This window comes from Hipposideros armiger, unplaced genomic scaffold (genome assembly GCF_001890085.2).
Source record: "Hipposideros armiger isolate ML-2016 unplaced genomic scaffold, ASM189008v1 scaffold_159, whole genome shotgun sequence".
Taxonomy (NCBI): Eukaryota; Metazoa; Chordata; class Mammalia; order Chiroptera; family Hipposideridae; genus Hipposideros; species Hipposideros armiger.
In genome coordinates, this window is record NW_017731509.1 from 367341 (window position 1) to 390093 (window position 22753).

The window sequence follows — 22753 nt, forward strand, 5'->3', positions numbered from 1 at the left end:
ATATATACATATATGGTGCAAAAATGTATACACATTTTAAGAAAGGAAAAAACTGTATTAAAATTGTAATATTCAATATATACTGATAACAAAAGATGAATACAAGTCATGTTTTACTTGTGCAATTATAAGAGGTGCTCAAAGTGATTACTATCGGCATAATTTTAATGCAGTTTTTTCCTTTCTTAAAATGCACATACATTTTTTTGGCACCCTTTGTATATGGAATATTATTCAACCATAAAAGAAGAAAATCCTGCCATTTGCAATAACATGAACAAACCTTGAGAGTGAATTAAGTTAGTCAGAAAAAAAGAAATACTGTATGATCTTACTTATTATGTGGAATCTAAAAATAACAGAGAACAAATTGGTAGTTGTCAGAGACAGGGGAGGGGAGGGTGGGAGAGAGCAGGAAATGGGTGACTGGTGCAAAGGTACAAACATCCAGCTATAAGATAAATAAGTTCAGTTTGGTTAGTTCAGGGATGCAACGTGCAGCATGATGACTATAGATAACAATGCTGTATTGTATGTTTGAAAGTTGCTGAGAGTAGATCTTAAAAGCTTTTATCATAATAAAAACCTATAACTATATGAGGCGATGAATGTTAGCTTGTTGTAGTAATCATTTTGTGATATATACTTATATCAAATCTTTATGTTGTACACCTTAAACTAATACAAAGTTATATGTCAATTATATCTCAATAAAACTGGGGGAAATAAAATAAAGCCAGTCAGTATTTGCATGTTTTCCTTTCATCAAATTCAGATGCCTGAGCACTGGAACAGTGCATATGGAGCACTGACCTCATCCAGGGTTGCCTTTTGCCAGGCAACTCCATCAGAGGGAGAAGGAATGAGGTAGTGAGGTTGGCCAGTGGGATTGAAGCTGGATCAGGAGAGAAGTGAGGACTTAGGTCCTCACAGGGAGAAAGGGTAGGGAGTTCGATGGATCGCATTTATAGGGGTTTGAAAAATTGTTGTGAGTCTGGTAGAGGCAATAGGCAAGAAAGGTAGGAGGTGATATTGAAGAGTATAATACTTAGAATTGCCATTGTGAAAGCAAGCAGTTACTGGTTCAAGTTCAGGGGATGGATTGCTGAGCAGAGTGGAAGAAGAGGTCACTGGGTGACAGTAGGTTATTGAAACTGTCAAAAAATAAATGGTTTGATGCCTGGCCTGAGCTGAGCTGCCACTGAGCCGCCAACAGGTGGCAGGATGGCTTAGCTAAAAAAAATAAAATAAAAATTAATAATAATAAGGTACTGATCTATATGCCAAAATCTTTAAGGACAGAGAGAAAGGAGAGGAGGATGTAAGGTTGTAAATGTGAAGCTCTTGAAGGAATTTTGTGCCTAGTCATCAGAGGGTAAGGGCTCTACTGTTGGGATTTCTGAGCCCTACAGAGAGACAGAACCAGGAAGGCCTACCTGTGATGTGGCAGATGGGTTATTAGCCTCCCTCACCTTTATCTTGTAACCTTGGGAAAGTCTCTCAGCCTCTCTAGTCCTTAGTTTCCTCACTATGGATTGGGTAGATTAGTACCTAGCTATAGGGTGGTTATAAAAATAAACTGAGACAACACATGTAAAGAACTTACTCTAATGCTTGACACCTAGTTAGCACTCAAAATACATTAGCCATGATCATTATGATTATCTCCCGAGCAAAATTATGTTCTCTTTAAGGAAAGCCTTCCTATTTCAATCACATTGACTTCCCCCTGTGCAACGAGCACAGTTCTAGCTATTACAAATGTTTGTTAAATTGGATTTGTATGTCTTACTCATTTTCTGCTTTAATCAGCATTTTTTTTTTTTTTAGAATGACAGTAAATGAAACATTTTAAGACATACCTTAGCTCCTGTGACAGTCATCAGTACCCAGTAGCAGGCCAAAAAATGTTTGGTTAGTTGCCTGAAAACGCTAATTTCTGCCTATGCTTTGGAGTTTGTGTAAAACAAGGATAAATACAGTACATGTTTGCAAATGGTTTTTGAGACTGTAAATGAATGCAGCACTAGAATTAAATTGTTGCCAAATTTAAACTAGATTCTGTTGAATACGAGATGTCTCATAAACTGTTGTTTGTCTATTTAAGCCCAAAGCAAACCTATAGTTTTAACCCTAGAATTGATATTTTAGCCAAGGAATTTTATATTTGGGTTCAGAATGATGTCTTTTGCAATAATATTTTTAATTTGTTGATGATTCACCGTAATATGTAATTTCAGGGTGCAAATGTGACTTCAAAATGAAAACAAAATAAAACAAAACAAAACTTTGCTTTGAACTGAATCAAGTGTTTTGTTGTATTTTACCAGTGTACTTGCAATTGCTAGTTTTCTTTTTGAAACATGAAGGTTAATGTTGCCCAATATCTCAGTCTTCTGTTGCTGAGATCAGATCTCTCTAAGTGATGAAAGATGGGACAGTACAGAGAAGAGAAGAAGTTCACAATAATAATTATCATAGCAGCACATGCTTACTGTGTGCTGTTTACATAATTTATTTTTTTAACACATTTAACTCTCACAGAAGCCCTAATAGTGAAATAGTGAGAGGTGCCATTATTGGTTTCATTACACAGACCAGAAAACTGAAGTACAGATTCTATCACCTGTACAGAGTCACACAGCTAGTAAGTGGGTAGCCAAGATTCAGACCCAAGTAGTGTGATTAGTGTGGCCACTTTTCAGCCAAGACCTGATGCTTGACACTATCCATGGCCGCCTCTTTCATATAGGAATGGCCTTCACCTTGTTTCTAGGTGGTGATGAACCCACCTCTCAGTATTTAGCATCTCTTGTGTCTTTATTTTTAAAAGGCCTTGGACACACAATAAAGTTTATACTCACTTTATTTTATTTTCAAGGATACTTCTATATGTGCTGAATAAGTATAAGGCTGTCTCTTATTTAACCAAATAAGAAAAGAAAAAATCAGAGATTATATTTCTTATAGTGACTTTCACCCTTTAAAGGGGTGGTTAATTATTCCTTTCTAGTGGAGTTGTTTGATGATTAAAGCTGAAATCTTGTTGAGGTAATTCCTTAAGGGTGGTTGTGATAGAATTTCATTGTATCAGGGCAACATTTTGTCCTATGGAGCTATGTTAACATTTTTGTTAATGACCTGAGTAATCTGAGAGGAGAAATCTACACACTCAAAGTGAACAATTGAGATAACCTAATTCAGGCTTAAGTATGTCCCTATTCATTCATTTATTTGCATATCAAAAAGGCTTAAAGGGAAATGAAAATACCTATTACAGGGCTGGAAAAAAAATACAGTTTCTGGATTCAACAAAATGAACACTTAATTTGTAAGCCTCCTTCAAATTCGTGCTTTGCCTTTAACTAGCTGACATTCTTGGGGGGGAAATCTGTATCCTCTTTTATAAAATAAAAGTTGAACTAGATGTTCCACTTTCCTTTCTTACACCTGTTCTAGTATTTCCTTTTCATTGATACCCAGTGTACAATAAATCTCTCTCTCTCTCTCTCTCTCTCTCTCTCTCTCTCTCTGAATCTCAGATGTCTGTAGACCTTTTGAGAGTAAATGAGAATTTCAGCTTCCAGATGGTTTCCTCTAATGGTGTTGAGGAACATACATCTGAAAATTAGAACTTAGTATTGGGATGGAAGTGAACCATATAACAGTCTAACTGCCATACAAAGAACATCATTTGTCATAACCATTCAATATCTCATCCATGAGCTACCATAAATTTTATATTTATAACTTTATTGAATTAAATATTAAATGATTGGCCTATGTCTAAATATGCACCATTGTTAGAAAAAGAATTATGATCTTTCTGAATAGTCTGTGCTTTTTAAACATATTTTATTATGGTGTTATAAACCCATAAGCCATCATCAAACATATTTAAATTAAAAAAAAGCCCTCAAGGCTTCAAAAGATATTGTCAAAGTTTATGTCCTTGAACATTTTTCCTCCAAATTATTTTTTCATAACTTTTTCTCATGATCAGTTCAGGTTAGTTAGCATAGCCGGAAAACCACGAAATGCGTGAGGCTTACTGATCTTCTGGCAGACATGTTTCCAAGGTGCTTTCTGAAATGACTCAACTTCCACACCCACAATTTATTCCTAGTAAAGTGTCAGTGAAACTAAAATAGATATGAGCCTTATTTCTGAGTACTATGGCTGGCTGGGCAATATAAGTGGACAGTTATTGATTGCTTGTCTAAACTGATTGACACTAATTTTAATAAGCTGGGACCTTACTCCCTTATTTCAGCCTGTTGTTCTAGAGTTCAAGACTTTATTCCTCCATTAGGACTAATAGAATGACTTCCTGACTTTTTGTAAAGGCTTTCCATGGTCAGAGAAACAAATTATTATGAAAGCCCAGAGGCTGAATTTGTGATTTTGTAAAGAAGCTCTTGGTCTTTTACTGTTTGATTTGCTGTTTGACTGCTTTCCAGATAATTGCAATGTTCTACTTCTAAGCCCCTAATGTGAACTTAAGGACCTCTGAGCACTTCACCTTAAGTAATGTGGATCATTGTTAGTAATGAGATCGTATTTACTGGTGCTATGTAACAATAGCTGGCGAGTAAGCAAATTAAGTCAAACAAATGTAAAAGCTGTACTGGGAGAATGTGGCTTGCACTTGTGATGCCAACTTGGTAAGAAAAAAAAACATATAATGAATGCATGTATTTTAAAGCCATACCTCTTTCTTCTACACAATAATTTTTTAAATGTATTTAACAACTAAAAATAATCCTATTTTATAAATGGGAAGTCCAAATAACAGATGGTCGTTAAATCATTCATTTTAATGACTTTTCCTACTACCATCTTTCCTCCTTATTTTAATCACTGGATCATGGTCCAAACATTGGATTGAGGGCTCCTATCACAAATGGTAGCATCAAAAATTAATGCAAATTAGCTTGATCTTGAGGGGATAACCCTATATAATAAAAGAATAAATAATTAGAAACATGCTGAGTTGGTTTCATCTTTCTCCCTTCTGGGAATCAAGCATTTAAACTGAGATGATTGCATTCGAATTTGTTCTCCTACAAATATAACTGATTTGATTGTATTTTTGCTTACTCCTGAAAGGAGACCTTGATAGATAATGTATTTCCCCATACATGATTAGTAATGAGGATGTCCATTTTCATTTTATCCTTGCAAAGAAACATGCCTTGCCAAGTGCTCACACCTGCAACTATGTTTTCTAACTCTTCATTTTCTTCTCTAATTACTCCTTGATTGTGGGTAAATTCTCCAAGCAGTAGTGGAAAGGAAATCATTGTCTTTTTATCACCTCCCTGGGGAATTCATTCCACTTGTTTACTGATGTGTATGGCTGACTGAACAAAGTATTCCTAATTAGAATATATGAAATAATCATTGGTCTACCTGGAGTCATAATTAATGCATTAGGAAAAATTTACTGAGTGTCGAGAAGATAGGTATCAGCATAAATGAGCTTATTTTATCTGCTTTGAAACACAGAGGATACCTTTTTAAACATAATGTTTACTAAAACAGAGCAATAATAACATGGCAATTTACTAAAATCATTAGAGCATGTCATTGGTAATATAGATTATTGCATGTAAATTCCCTTCTATATAGTGTACCACAGTAGAAAGAAAGAGGGGAGAGAGAGAGAGAGAGAGAGAGAGAGAGAGAGAGAGAGAGAGAGAGAGGAAGGGAGGGAGGAAAAGGCTGGTCTGATGCCTTAGTAAATCTGAAGGCTTAAAGAAAGGGGAAAAAAATCACCTGTTTTGTAGTGCTTCTTTGATAATTGATATGATCTTTATTTAGCATTTTTCTAGGCTTAGGAGGAAAAAAAATCCTACTAAGGGAATTTTATCTTTGCTTGAGAAGGTGAGTGAAATATTTTTATTGCTTTCAGCGTATGTTTCTGAGTAGGAGATAGTAAAAGTTTGAAGCTAAAGACACAAAAAGATCAAGGGTCTCAAGGAAACAGAAAACACCTGGCTGACTACCAAGGAGCTCACACAATGTCCTTGGCTTGGAAAATTCACCACGGTCCACAGGCTGGCTTCAGCCTTGCCAGCTCAGAGACACAGTTCTGTTAACATATTAAGAACATATCTGTCTATTTGGAATGAATTCCCACAAATCAAACTCAGGATGAGTAGTGTATAAAGCAAATTCTATCTTATTGATTTACAATGAGAAAAGTAACTGTCATAAAGCTGAGTACATTTGCATCAATATGACCATGAAAAAGGGCCAGGGAAGCAAGTGAGTTGTATGGTTTTGTGTTCAGGAGCACCAGGTGTAACCTCTGATGTCTCAGTGAAACCTCCTCTACAGTAGAGATCATTTTGCCTCAAGGACTGGGATACCGGTGGTTGGTGTCAGGACCTCCCTTCTCAGTAGATGAGGAGGATAGGTATTGCCCATGTTTGCCTTTCCAACTCTTCTGTTCTTCACTTCTTTGGGGATGAGCTGCTTCCTAGTGGACCCCTTCCTCTACAGAGAAGTCAATCCCTTGCATCCAGTTCTTCTTATCTCATTAAGATGTTTTTGCATATCAATATATTGATTCTACAGTTTAAGTCTCAGAGGTCATAATTTTTCACAATCTCCTATAGGAGAATCTTGCTATTGACCCATGTTAAATATCTTTATATAAGAACCTAAAGAGAAAAAGAACTCATGAGAGTCTCAGTTTTATTATTGTTTGAACTGGAAAGTCTTGGATACCTTTACCAAGAAGCCATAATCACAGCACGTACAGGCTTTTAATACACCCCCTACTCTGCCATTTCTGTATTTTTCTTTATGGCTCTTCTGTTGTTCTCTTTTGCCCCCTTTCTCCACTCACCCTTATCGCTGTTCCATCCCTTATACACATATATACCACAAATCTCAAGAGGAAAGGGCTACACTGAGTGTCAGTGCGGAAAGCTCCCTGCATTAGCAATCAGGATGCCCGAATTCAAGTTCTATCTCTTTCACTAACCAGCATTGCATCCTTGTTCCAGGCACTTAACCTTTCCTGAACTTCAGTCTCCTTATCTTCAAATGAGGGATTGGGCTTGGTACATTTTTATATGTAGTTGATACTTTAGTGTGAATTAATTTAGTGAACTGTTGAAAGTTAAAGAAGAAACAGAATGAGGAATGAATTGTCAGTGGAATCAGGCCCTGATCTGAGTGAGAGAGATTTGAAAGTTATGTTTCTCTCTGGGGATAGCCTTCTTTGCATGCTTATGGACACTGTATCTATGACAAAGTGATTGTATCTATTATATCTATTGCTTTTGTCTGCCCAGAATTCCTTGTTTCTTCCTCAGGGACATCCTTCCTATAGAAAACCTAGTGTAGAATCTTTCCTGCACAGTTTATTTCTCTTACTGATCTGAAACTATGCATTCAGCTATTGTGTGGTTCCTTGTTACTTGCTCTTTAGAATCAGACCACTTCCCAGCTTCATTTCCTCCTCCTGAGCTACTCCTACCTGGGGTTGAATTACAGTGACTTTGTTGCTCTTCTCAACAGAATACTCTATGTTTTTCATGATTGAATGTCTTTGCATATGCTGTTCCGTCTCTTCCTACTCTGCCTTCATAACTCTGACTCAGTTCCAAAGCGTGCCTCTGCACAGCCCTCCCTGACTTCCAACACTGGTAGAATGAGTCACTCCTTCTCTTTGCCCCTATACGTCATCCACTCTCTCTATAACACACATTCTGCACTGAAATTATAATTAACCTATTAGTGTAATAAGCAAAGTACATATATGACCAAGCAAAATTTCACCTGGCTTCTCTGTCTTCTTCAGTGGGCCTTAGCTTGCACCTACACAACTCCACAACAGAGGTCTATTTGAAATATTGAACCTTTAGGCTAGCAATTTCTGCTTTGCATCACACACCTGACAGCCATGGTCTCCAGAAGTTATAATGTACATATATTCAAATTTAATTGAACACTTATGATGCCTAAAGTACTACATCAAACAATTGTACATGTATTATCTCATTAAATTGTTTCTATTTCAGAGAGAAGGAAACAAACTGAGAGAGTTTAGTAAATGGACCAGAAACACACATCTAGTGACTCAGTGGAACTAGGATCCACACCAAGGTGGATTAACTTCAGAGCCTGTGCTTGTAACCACAATGCTGCCTTCTACTTATCATATACTCCTCTAAGCTCCCTTCCCAATGCTTTTCTGTTCTTCCTCTTCTCTGACTGATTCTCCATTCCTCCTCTCTTTCCCATCCACTTCTACTATGCCCTCCGGAACCCTGTACAATGCAAACAACCCTGATGTCTGATCTTTTGATAGGAAATCTGCTTTCCCTTTTGCTCTAACCCAAATCCGACTCCCTCTCTGCAAGTCCTGCCCCTCCTTGCTCCCGGTTCAGGAGAAGCTGTCCATCCTTCCTCAGTCCACACACCCTCTGCTTTCAGCCTGGCTTCCAGAACAGCATGCCTCGTCTTTTGTAAAATTCCCTCTTCCTTTGAGCTGTAGGCTGTCATGTCCTACTACTCTTTATCTCTTCTTGTTGCTGTCTACTATTGATATAGTTCGCTGCCTAACGTATTTTTTTTCCCATCTTCTCGAGGGCCTTTAAAACTCTGTGAATATCCTGTTTAACACCGCAGCTCACAGTTTCTTGTCTAACTCATTCCACTGACCATTGACTCCATCCCATTTCCACCAGATAAATCCTAAAATGTGTCACCCTCGGGCCACCTTCCACCTACCAAATCTTAGGATTTAATACTTCAAAGTTTAACTACAAACCCCTGTCCTCCTAGGCCTCTCCAACTGACTTATTCTCCCACTTTATATAGTCCTCTCTTTCCTTCGTTCCTCTAGTGGTTAATCATTCCATCTTTTCTCAGTTTGCCAGCTCCCACCTGGTCAGACCTTCCTCTCTACCTGGCCTGGACTTCATAGTTGACTATCTGAATCGCTTCTCACCAAAGCCACCGATTTCCACACTCTTTCATGTTCGTGCTGCACTTTTTCAGTAAAGCATGGCTACATCTGTGCTCTCTGCTTCTGGGAGCTTCCGGAGAATATTACACTGGAATTATTAGAAATGCTCATACCAGGTCAGCCTATGTCTTTTCCACTAAAATGCTATCCATGTACTATCAGTACCTCTGAAGGACATGTTTCCTGTCCCACGTAAGCAGATTCTCCCTTATCCACATGTATATTTATCATCAAAAACATTTTGAATTATATGTACAGGGGCAAGATAGAGCGGACCGTTGGAAAAAAAATTCCAACTTTCTGCCGTTAGTTTTTATGTAGCTTTGAGAAAAATCTCTGCCTTTCTCTGTGCCGCATACCAAAAGGTGAGGTTATTAGGTAACTTCAAAATGCATATTTCATATGCGTCTCCTTTCTACAAGTCCATGGAAACTCTTTCCCATGAAGCACTAGACTTGAAGCAGAATATTGTTCTATTGAATTAATCTGATAATTGAGTCCCTTGGTAATCTACTTACGTGTGTACCTCTGAAATGTGTGTGTGCATGTGTGTTAGTATATTGTGAAAATATTATTTTCAAATATATTGCTTATATATGTTATAGGCCTAACAATATGGTTACATGTGTATAGTTTTAGGTAATTGCTTTTTTTGTATAGTGTTCTGTGTTGATATATATATATACACACACACACACACACACACACACACACACACACACACACACACACAGGTGGTGCCAAAAATGTATACACATTTTCAAGAAAGAAAAAAACTCTATTCATTGTAGTACTCAATATATACTGATTTTAAAAAGATGAATACAAGTCATGTTTGACTTTTGCAATTACAAGAGGTGCTCAGAGTGGTTACCATCAGCGTCCAGACAATTCTGATTACAGTGAACTACTGCTTAAGCATAGATACCACCTCTTAAAATGTGTATACATTTTTTGGTTATATATATATACATATATATATTTTTTTTATTTCTTCAAAATTTTAATATAACCTGAAAAGAAAGGGCATTGTAAGGTTAATAAACTTGGGAAATCTGAGTTAAAAAAGATAAACAGTATAAACAGTATTCTTTAGCTGCAGGATATCTCAACACTTGTAATAAGCTGGTGTGCTTGTGGGACGGATATAGCTGCAGCATTTTCAAACTTTATTTGATAATGGAAACTTCTTTGTAAAAAATCAGTTCATAGGACTTTGTTTTCTGCAGAAAACACATTGGTAAATTCAGTTGTAACAAGTTCATTTCCTAGAGTGCATTAATCACCATTTTTGATTCAATTAACAGAGAGATAAGTTGGCCTAGTTCTCAATCAATAGACTGTTAATTATAAAAATGAAATGAATCAGTAATGCTATTCAAAGTAAACAGGAGATCTGTTACAAAGCCAACAATACAATGTTATAATTATTACTTTATATAAATGATTATCTTTTAAAGATGCCAAAAGAAGAAAGGAGAACATGTATATATTTACAGGTTGTTTTATTGATTTTATTTACCATCTCATTCTCTTCATGTTGCTGTGAATTCTTGTTGCCATCTGGTGCCATTTCCACACTCCAATGTTATGGCCAAATATATTGCTTATACATGTTATAGGCCCAATGATACAATTGCATGTATATAGTTTTAGGCAATTGCTTTTTAAATAATTGAAGATAAAAAAGAGGAGAAATAGCAGTTGTACTGTCTTGTATAATTACCTACAGAATTACCTTTCCCAATGCTGTTTGGATTACAATTAAGGTCAGAGGTCACTTGCTTTCTGAAGAACTTCCTTTAGCATTTGTCTAAGGTGGGCCTGGCAGCAAAAAATTCTATCAGTTTTTATTCATCTGCGAATAACTTCTTATTTGCCTTTATTTTGAAGGAAAGTTTTGGTAGCATTAAGATTCTTGGTTACAGAGTTTTTTTTCCTCTCTGAACTTTAAATATGTCATCCCACTGCCTTCTGGCCTATATTATTTTTTATAGAAAGCCAGAAATTTTCCTGATTGGGGTTTCCTTGTATGTGATATACCATTTTTCTATTGCTGCTTTCAAGAATTTTTTTTTTGTCTTTGATTTTCAAAATTTTTTTACGGTGATATGTCTGGATGGTAATTTCTTTGAGTTTATGCTACATGAAGTTCATTGAGCTTCTTGAGTGTTGGTTCATATTTTCCATCAAATTTTGGAAGTATTCAGCCATTATTTCATTAAATATTCTTTCTGCTCTGTTTCCCCCTTTCCTCTCTTTATGGTACCTCTGTTATGTGTATGTTGTTCTACTTGATGGTATTCTATATTTCTGAATGTGTGTTCATTTTTTAAAACTTTTCCTCTGTTCTTCAGATTTCATAATATCTATCAAACTTTCTTCAAGTGTAGATGCATTATTTGGACTTTGTTTATGGCTTAACACACGGTCTACCCCTGGAAATACTTCATGTGCACTTGTGAAGAGTGTGTATCCTGCTGCTTGGTCGCTGTATGACCCTTTCTTGTGCCATGTCAAATCTACTGTGACACCCCTCTCATGAATTTTTAAATTTTATTATTGTAATATCAACTCCAAAATTTCCTTTTGGTTCTTTTTTATAGATCTACTTCTTTTTTGATATTCTCAATTTTTGAAATCTTGTCCTTGTACCTTTCTTTACTTTCTTAAGCATGGTTGTCTTCAGTACTTTCAACATACCTAGTATAGGCCAATTCAGGTGTATTCTTGTGCTTCTGTGCCTGGGGTAGATCTCCCCCTATGATGAAGGCTGGGAGAAGGAAAGTAGCCTCTGACCTCTTGGATGTAGTTACCTCACATTTATTTAGCCTCATAACTAAGGAGTTGAGATACACAGGAAGCCCCCCTTTTCCAAGGAGAAACCACACCTGTTGACTCTGATCTGGGGTGAGAGAGCCTAGTATTCTTGGTTCAGCCTGCCACGAGTGGAGTTTCCATCATGCTGAACTGTGGGGAAGGGAAAAGGTGGAACCTGTTAGTGGTTCAAATGACATAGCTGCTTGCTTTTTTTACCCCGCTTTGGTAGATTTACTTACATAAATATTTCTTCATGCCCTGTGTGCCTTTAGAACTATTTCCAGAGATTTTAATTAAAAACAATTTTTTTTCACCAGTTACCTTCGTTTCTCTGAGGAGCTCTTCACACCACCATTCTGGAAGTCAACTCAAAGAGCAATCCATTTTTTGTTGCAAAATTATGCTTTTAAGCACTGAGGTAAGATCTTTCCATGTATTATATCTTTTACACTTACAATAATCCTAAGAAGTATGTGATAATATTATCCTCATTTTATAGAGGATGAGGCTAAGCCCCCAGATTTGAAATTGTTAGCCTGAGCTCCTTTTGGTGCCAGACCTGTGACTTGAACCCAGACTGATCAATTCTAATACCCATGCTTTTGGCCACATCATTACTGCTGCCTCCTATGCTCCACTCTGCATTAATTGTCAATTAATTAACACAAAGTGCTCATGAGTTAAGGAGATTAATACTTTGCATTAAGAGTTAATTCTGAAAGTGAGAAAAAAGGACAAAACTAATGGACATATTCAGCGCCAGGGTTTTTCCCATGAATGCACTGCTCACAGTTGATGTCTGTAGAACTTGCCTGTGCGGCAAGAATTTAACTGAGTGGCTGCTGGGGAAGCCGCGCCAGCTGCTGGGAGATTGTGCCCTTGTTCAGAGAATCAGGTCCCCTTTTTATTCCTGCCAGCAGTCTTTGGGATTTCTATATTCTGATTTGATCTACATTCAATGTATAATTGCAGTACAAGATTGAAAATGCTGTTTACAGTGTAATTCTAAAGTAGTTTATACTCTTGCATAATTGAAATGGCTTGCTTGAAACAGCTCACCGCACCCACATATGCCACTTAGCGAAGCAGGACTTCCAAATCCATTCTGTGTGAAACGTTACAGCAACTAGGTGAACTATATCCTGCTGCTGGCTGAGTTTATCTATAGTACTGTATTCATGTTAAAGTGTTTTTCAGTTTCGGGTGATTATTCATTCCTTCTTGTTCATTAGCATAATATTGTAGGGAGATACATTTATGATTTTATTAATGAAAACCATTCCTTGATTGAAAGCAATTTTGAAAATATGTAAAAAAATTTAAAGTTTGCCAAATGCAAATTTTTATTATCATTGCTCAAAGACAACACCAATAGTTGGTATTGCCAATATAATGTCATGATCTTTGCTGGGATGAATTCACAACCTTTTTCAAGACACAATTTGTGGAAATAAGGTGGTATAAATTTTCTGTAGTATTCTCTAGTTTTCCTTCTTTTTAAGGTTTATGTTAATGAGTGTCAGCCCCTAAGCTTCAATCAAACAAATATTTCTTCATCACCTAAGATTTTACAGACACCCATGCTAAATACTGGGAAAAGTACTGAAGAAGTGTAAGACATGGTCCCTGCCCTCCAAATCACTAACTCATGTTATTTAGGAAGATTATGTGACATGAGAGAAGTAGCAAAAGTTCAAATTAAAGCTCCAATACTTAGTGATGGGACTTTCAGCAAGTTATTTAACCTTTCTGAGTCTCAGTTTTTTCCAATAAAATGAGTCTTGTTAATACTTGTTTTGAAAGTTATTATGACATTTAAAAGAGAAAATTTATGTAAAATCTAGCACTATGTCAGACACAGAGTAGAACTTACACAGGTTAGTGATGATGATGGTGAGTGTACATGTGATATATGTATATTATAATCATCTTCAGTACTTAATACATGCAAAAAGAAAAAAATGAATACTATATATTTTCAATGGCCATGTCAAATTAAAAGCTAATTTCAGGTTCTGAGTTCTTAAATATACTTATGCATAAATATATTAATTATAAGCTTAAACATTTTTTTAGCTTGCCAAATAACTAAAATATTCATGAGTGAAAAGTCTGATGGGTTTAAATCCAAGCATCGACTTCAACTTATCAAGCTAGCCAGGAGTTAATCTGATTGCATTATTGAAAGTCCGAGGAACAACTATGGGAAAGGATAGAGTAGGTCTCTTGATATTCAGTAAGATGGAAAAAATATAAGAAGAAATTAAGCATGGCACTGGAGCAGAGCTTTGGTTTCAGAGAGCCTTGGACTTGATTTCGGACTCTAATTTCTAGCTGTGTCACTTGGACAAATAATGAATCCTCTCTATTCCTCAGTTTCCTCATCTTAGAAAAAGGTATACTTTATACAAAATGCTTAAATAGAACCTGAAATTGCTAAAACAAAAAGCAGAAATTATTGTTACTTTAGCTATTTCTAAATTTTTTAATTGAATTGAAATTTGTCTTGCACTTCTGACCACGAAGTATAGGTAAAAAGAAATTCCTAAGTTTGTTATGTTCAGGAACTCAGGCCCATGATAGATGGGCACAGAAAACTGGATTAGCTGCTAAAGAGGATTCTGTCATGAAATTTCCAGTGAAAGTGACACTACCAGACTTCTGAGCCATAGAAAGTATGAGATAATAATTTTGTGTTTTTTTAAGCCACTAAGTTGATGCTAATTTGTTATGTTACAATAGAAAATTAATACAAAGCTCAAGACATGCAGATGTGCTACCCTGAACTTCATATTTAAAGATCCAAATAGGTGCAAGTGTGCCATAACCAAGCATTTATATGCACGTAGTACCTTTTTAATTAGAACATGATGAATCTCATATAACTGAACAAAATCTCATATAGTGAACAAAGGCCTCAGAACTGTGCATAAGTGTGAAATAGGTTTGACTTTTGCCCTCTAAGGAGCTAACAAGTTAGTGGGTAGGGTAGAAATGTTAATACATTTAAAAACACGTGAAGTGAGCAATAAAGGTGGGACAAGAAAAGGTGCTGAATCTGTGCTAAGGATGGAGGGTTCCATTTTCCCAGCTCCCAGGGGAGACACTGGCTCCACAGCATATCAGACAGACTTTAAAATCCTCTCCAGAGACATTGCAACTATTGAAGGCTCCTCTTCTGAGCTGTACCTTAATTTCAGCAAAAACCACTTATACCACATTTCAATTTGTGAACAACAACAGAGCACATCATTGTTCCAATTTTTTTGAATTGCATCTCGTAATTTTATTGTTGGTCTGAAATGTCAAGAGTCATTGATTGCTTCACCAACCCATCGGCTTACATCAAGAGCCCAAATGCAACAGAATCTGTTGTCATAGAAAAAATTACGTAAATGATATTGAAAAAGCACTATGATAAAAAAATAATGTAAACAGTCATATGTAAAGGATGCTTACTGATTTCTGAAACCCCTTTTTTATTCTCCTCATTTTAATGGAATCTAATTATGATGCCCCTGAATGATAGGCACTCTTGGAAGGAGGGTGACAAATGATGATAAAAAGTGATACTACCCTAATGAATGTAATCTGTGTTTAACACCCCCTCACCACCACCATTAATTTCCAAATCCCAGGGTTGCAATAGTTTATGGTTATTACTTTCCAATTTAGTCTGCTTCCCTGTGCCTTGCATAGCGCTTGCTCCTCCTCACCTCACTTACCAGGGTGAATGCAATGAGGAGGCTAACAATCCTACATGAGTGTGTACCTTTAACGAGAATAAATTGCCAATCTACTGGGGTTTATACTTTACATAAAGAACTGAGATTTTCATGTTTGGAAAAAAGTAACAATTCATTTGGAAATTACCAATTTTAAATACGTTATGATTTGGAAGGGACAGCAATCAATCGTCTTTTTAATTATTCACAACAAGAAGGTCAAGTCATTTCTTTGGTTCATTCATATGTCATTCTTGAGTACATACAACATCTGCTGAGGTCCAGTTCTGCTGAATATTGAGACTGTAAAGATGACTAAGAGATGTTTCCAGTCATAAGGAGCTCTCAATTAAGAAGAGAGAATTACGTGCTTAAATTAGGTAGGACCAAAAGGACAGGAGCTGTAAGGAATTTGAGGGCATAGGAGGCATATACCTGCTTCAGGTTGGGGATGGAAGAAAAGGCTTCTTGGGCAAGAAAGTGCTTTTAGGAGAAAAATGTAAGGAAGTGAAGGTGAGAGAAGAAAACTAGCAAAAGGGTAGTCGAATTAAAATTTAGCTTCAGTCACCCCTCCATCCGGGAAACCTAGAACGTGAATGTTACTACAGAGGTGTCCCACTTTGAGGTAAGCGAGTTGAGCTTGTTTACCATCATTTCAAATATTCATTGACTAAATGCTGCTCCCATGGGATGGCTTAATCTCTGGGATATTTCTATGCAAGGCAGTTCCTTTTGGCCTTGTATACAGCAGCAAGTCATTAACAGCTAGAAGGTGGGTGCACTGGCACAGGAAGGAGACCTAGGTGGGCACCATCAGCATCTACCATTATAATTATCTAATAGGCTTTCTGATGATGACTGAGCACCTTGGAGTCCTAGTATACTCTATCCATTCCCATCTTATTGGCCAATCACAGCAACTTTGGAATAGTCTCAAATGAAAGGGTCGTAGTCACTCACCCCTTGGACACTGCCTCTTCTGGGTTGCATAGCGAAGCTGTGAGAGCTGCCCATAATATCAGCATCATTTACAGAAGGCAAAAGGCAACAGGATCACACAGCAGAGCAAAGTCCTTCTAACCACATCAAGATGGGTGACTAACCTGTGCTGAGCTTCTTATGGGACCTGCCTGAATCTTAAAAGTTAGAGAAACTGGGATTTCAATGATGATGTCATTTACAGGAGGATTGTGAGCGAGAATCTACCACAGTGACCTAGTAAACCTTGATTACAATGATTAATATTATGGGAAGATTAGGAAATTATTCTACAAAGATTTCAAACATTTTAAAAGTTTATTTATTACAAATTGATATGCTAAATTGTGCATTTTTCTAGTCTAGGCACTAAAGCAGGACTTTTTCAAGTCACCTTTTTAACAGACTAGCTTATGTATCTTAAAACAAACAAATTCCTTTAAAACTGTTTGCTGATCTCCTTTTGTAACTTTGCTACTGAAGACAGTTTTTAACTTAGAATTCAATATCTCTTACCCTAAGGTGCATAGAGAAACTCTTTGATTTTAATGCTATTACTGAGTTCACTGACAGACTAATAGAGAGACTTCTCACTGTCAGACACAAAGAACAATATTACCCTTTTGCCTTGGTTGTCATGAAGCTCAAAGGTAAATTTTTAGTACAATTCAACTTAGTTTATGTTTTTGGTAAAACTAGAATCCTGACATCATCACTACATAATTATTTTTAACAGTACCAGTCAATATCTTAGTAATATTTTAGTAATATTTTAGCAATACTTCAAATATTCTGATGGAGGCAGGATACAACTGAAATAATTGTATACATATATTCTCTAAATACATATATATATATATATATATATATATATATATATATATATATATATATATATATATATATATATCTCCTGGGTATTATATATATATATATATCAGGGCTGCCAAAAAAAATGTATACAAGTAGGCGCTTTGGTCAAAGTTGCTCAAACAGTAGTTCACTATAATCAGTAGTGTCTGGATGCTGATGGTAGCCACTTTGAGCACCTCCTGTAATTACAGAAGTCAAATGTGACTTGTATTCATCTTTTGTTATCAGTATATATTGAGTATTACAATTTTAATACAGTTTTCTTTTGTTAAAATGTGTATACATTTTTTAGTAAACTCTGTATATATAAGCTATATATAGTCTTATATGTACATTCTACAAATATATATATGCACATATAAGACAAAGTTTTGTATATTTATATATTATATATTTTTATATTTATATGTGTTTATACAAAGAAAAAATATATATGTATAATTATATAAAGTGTCATATATGTACTTATATATGTATAAAAGTACACATATATATACTATATATGTAAATATATAAGTACATATATATAAGAATATATATGTATATATAAATGTATATATATATTCTGTAAACAGATCATCAGGTGAACAAAATTTGGCTTAAATATAAAATCACGTTTAAAGCCTTCTGCAAAGACTGTTTACAAGAATTAAAAGTTTTATCAAATAAACTTTCACCTAAAAACCTCAAAAATATTAATGTCCCCATGTTTTTGTTAATCTGCAAAGCCAAGCCAAATAATGCAGGAGTTTTCTTTTCACCTGGTGGATAAACAGATAGATAGACAGATGGAATGATTGCTTGTTTTTAGTAACTAATTTAACAAACACTGAATGTCCATTGGTAGGCTCTGAGAAAATAAAAATGAGTAAATTTCTACCTTGCCTTTAAAGAGCTCCCAATACAGCTCCTAATGTAGACATAGAAAGAGATAGAATGTAATTAACTGTGTTAAATATAAAATGGACAATGCGCAATAGGAGTACAGAAGAGGGAATATTAGTAGTTACTAATTAATTCCCTGTTAGATGCAATAATAATAGTCATGAATTGGTGTACTTTTGTTATGAATAATGACTAAATGCTTTACTTGCATTAATCTCATATAACTGTACAACAATCTTATGAAATTAGCCACTGAAAGAAAGTAAATTTAGCAAAATTGATTAATTTGCTTAAAGTCAAATTGCTATATTTGTTGGAAGCAGTACTCATTATGAAAATAACTATCTCTTGTAATTATGGAAATCTCCCTGGAGAAAAGATATTTGATCCAGATTTAGAATAACAGCTTTCCTAAATATGTTGGATTCAAATGGAGACTAGATAAAAATATATTGTGAGCTTTAATGTAGAGCTAGCTAAATGTTAACCACCCTGGTGTTCCTATTGATACATTTAGCTTTTTATTCATCTTAAGTCAGTTTTGGTCATTTATATTTTTCTAAGAAATTACTATTGTGTCACAATTTGAATTTTTGCATTAAGTTGTACATATTATTCTTTGAAATATTTAAAAAACTCTACTTCATGTGAAATTACATTTCTATTTTCATTCCTATTATTGTTAATTTATACATTCACTCTTTATACTTGAACTAATTTTGCCAATTTCATTACTAATTTTTGAAAAATTAATATAATGTTTAATTCTATTATCTAAAAATTTTCTTTGCTTTTTGTTTTGTTAAATTCTATTTTTGCATTTATTATTTCCTTGCTTCTATAATACTTCCTTAAATTTAATGTGTTGTTCCTTTTTTAATTTTAAAACTTAACAGCTTTCTTGTTTTCTAATATATGAATTTAGGATTATATATTTTTCTTATAAATATTGTTTTGGCTACATACCAAAGTTTTTCTGTATAACGCATTCATTGTTTTAATTATCTAACTTTATAATTTCTATTATGTTTTGAGGAGTATAAATTATTTAGAAGTTTATGTGACTTTTCTTTTCCATTTTTAACATTTTTTGTCTCTCTTTTAAAATTAATTTTACTTAAATAGCATTTTTTGTCCTTGTATCTGATTAATATGATATTGATGGTATTTCTTGAGACTTCTTTATAGACTAACCATTAAGCTCTAATGTGTGGTTGATTGTGCAAATGTTTCATATGTACTTAATAAAATATTTGTATAAGTGATAATGTCCATGAAGGAAGGGATTTGTGTTTGTATTGTTCCCAGCAACAAAACATTGCTTCACATACAGAGGGCCCTTAAAATATACACAAGTCTAATAAATTTGCTACTCACCATATATATATCAACTCACCATGTTGTTTAAAGAGTATAAAATTCATCAATGTATTTTCCCTCCTGCTCAGAATATATAAGCACCCGAGGTTTTACTTTCAATTTCCCATCTTTCACTATATAGTTGCCTGATATTTTAGTTTAATATTGTTTTTGGTTATAGTTTTATTTATCTGTATATTTAATTTTCACTCCTACATTGAAGCCCCAGGCTCCAATTTTTCTTTCATGCCTGTTTGTTTCTCATCACTAAATTGTACATAAATGCATACCAATGTATAACTGCGGGCTGAGATTTATTTTGTTTTCACTATATAGTTAGTGGATTTATTTTATGAATATATATTAATAAATCAAGTTTATAAGGTAGATTTTATGGACTATTGTTTTTATCCATTTTAAATCAACGTTTATTATTCTTAAAGTAAGATGTACAGATGGTTTAAAAAGTTAAATAATACACAAAAGCTATAACAATATAGCTGTTCCCATCACTCCCCTACTCCTGCCTTTGGAAATTCTCCTTTCAATTATTTCTTTGAACTGCCTCTTCTCTTATTTACTTTGTAAATTGTGAGTACACACACACAGACACACACACTCATCTCTTGAATTATCAAATATATTGATTGGCATAGTACTATGGTATAAAAAGGTAAAAAATATTTTACCTTTCTTATACTTTTCCACCCCTCTGCTTTATCCATTCAATATAATTGTATCACAATTAGGGCAAGATCCAGTGTATTAATTATTTTAACTATAACTATTTTTTTACTGATGAATCAATTTTCTTTTCTTGAATATCTTTTGATTATTTCCTGGAGTTAATAATTTTTGATTTTCTTATACCTCTTTCCAAATATCTTTACACCTTCCAATAATCCTGTAAAAAACCTCCAATGCATTATTTCATGGAGTCAAGTCTGTCAGATAAGATAGACGCTCAGCCAGGAATTAATTCAACTACTCCATTCTCCTGCTGAATAGATGGCTTTTCCTACCCTCACACTTGATGGATATTTGGGCTGGGTTTTTGAATTCTAGGTTGAAAAACAATTTTCTGTCCAAATTTTTAATATATGGCTTTAATGTCTTTAGGTTTCCCATTATTGCTGTCGAGTGAGTCTATGAAATATTCTCTTGATAGCATAAATCTGTATCTTCTCAATCATCTCAGGTGGTGTGGAGCCAGGAAGGAACGGTAGAAAAGTTTGTGTTAATTGGAGAGTAAATTCCAAAAGATTTTATAATTGAGTAAAACGGAAATAAACAGTAAGGTAAACAACAGATATAAAAAGTATACATAATACCTTTATTACTGATAGCACTAAAAGGGGAGATTGTGGCTTAAGTATGTGTGTGGCAACAGTTGGCTTCCTAATGTTAGATCTAATAATTAAACACATTTACATGTCCACTCATGAACTGTGCTGGAAAAATAATGCACCCACATCCATCTCTGCTCTATAACTTAAGACCATGGAGGAGGAAACAAAAAGACGGCTTAACAAAATCAACATGAAGATTTTTTATCGCAATTGTGGACAGCATAAAGGAATTTGTTAATGACCTTCTTACAATTTTGACCAGGAATAAAGTAGAAGTTATTTAAGTTACATTAGCGTTCAAAGCTCAGTTTTTTATAAGATTCTTGCCAGTAACTTGAAACCTCTCTTGGATCTATGCACTTCCCACCCTCCTCACCCCATGAACACAACTATCCACTTTTTCTGTGTTTGAAGTACTTCAGTGATGCTGGAGGAAGTTGCTTAACATTGCACCTGTTACCATTACACTTTCATGATCATCAACAGCAAGTACTCCTTCAACTCTCCCTGGTATTACCACTAAATTTTGTCCGCCTGTTTTTTTGTTTGTTTTTGTTGTTTGCTTTTTTTTTGTTTTGTTTTTCCCCTTATTGCAATGACTTTTTCCAATCCTCTCTCCTCAAATCTTTAGCTTCTTCACTTGTCACTCATCCTCAGCAGATATTTCTACCTATCCCATGGGAAAATCAAAGTTATAAGAGATTTCTCAATTACTTGCTATCACAACCTTAAATTTAACTACTTCCAAACTCATTATATCCATAGTTTCTCCTATTAAAATAAGTCTTTCTTGTTCCACCTCCTTTTCACGCTTCTTGGAAAGCTGTCTTCTCCCACATTCTCTGGATATTTGAATTTTAGCTTATCCCTCTTAATGTGTTTCTTCCTGTTGGTATTTTAAAATGGTCAAGTCAGTTCTATCAAAACTGAACAAATCAAACCTGTCTAACCCCATTTCCTTTTCTTCCCATTTTATCTCTCTTTCTCTTAGGAGGCAAACATCTGAAAAGTTATCTACGCTTGTATCTCCAAAATTTTCATTAACATCATATATCTCAGCCCACTTAAAATGATATCTGCTTTAACTATTAATTCCCAGGGACAGGGAAGCTGTCCACCAAACTCCTGATGAGCTGAAGTTCATCAGACTTCTAATTTGTGCTCTCATTGCACCATGTAACTTTCCTTCTGTTCATATCCCAGTTTTGTGCTATGCATGCATTTGTTTGATTTTGTTTAAAGACTCTCTCCCCACACAAACCTAAGCTTCATGTGGATAAAACTGTGGTTGTTATTTGTTCACCAATGTATCCTCACTGCCTAGAATAGTGCCTAACATATATAAAGGTGTTTAAAATTGTTCTTGAAAAGTTATGACTAGTTGTAGAATCAACATTAACTTCATTTCATGCCACAATCAAGAGCCACAATTTAGTTTATCCATTGTCTATTGCCAGTGTTGTTTGAGCGCCCAGTGTGTGCTCAAAGAATTGGCCTACAGGTATACAATATAGGTTTCAAGGGAAACCTCCATGGGAAGGATCTCCACGTTGTCTTTATTCCATTCAAATATTTCAACTGTATTGTGATCTTGCTTTTATTCAGAACAGTTCATTTATTTGTTTATTCATTCATTCCATTGTGTGAATATTAATTATTTAGCACTTAATAATGACAAAACATTTTGCCAACCAATGAAGTAAATTTGCCTGTGCTTTCCACATAAATTATCTCTGATTCTTTTGTTTTACAAAGAGATTCCACCATCATCCTTGTTA

General features: G+C 35.0%; 1 long non-coding RNA gene across 1 annotated transcript in view; it reads left to right on the forward strand.

Moving 5' to 3' along the window:
• Positions 1 to 22753, forward strand: part of LOC109387470 (uncharacterized) — a 161015-nt gene that overhangs the window by 105809 nt on the left and 32453 nt on the right. Inside the window, exon 2 of the long non-coding RNA XR_002125005.1 lies at positions 12124 to 12224. This is a non-coding gene — a long non-coding RNA (uncharacterized LOC109387470). The remainder of the gene's footprint in view (positions 1 to 12123; positions 12225 to 22753) is intronic.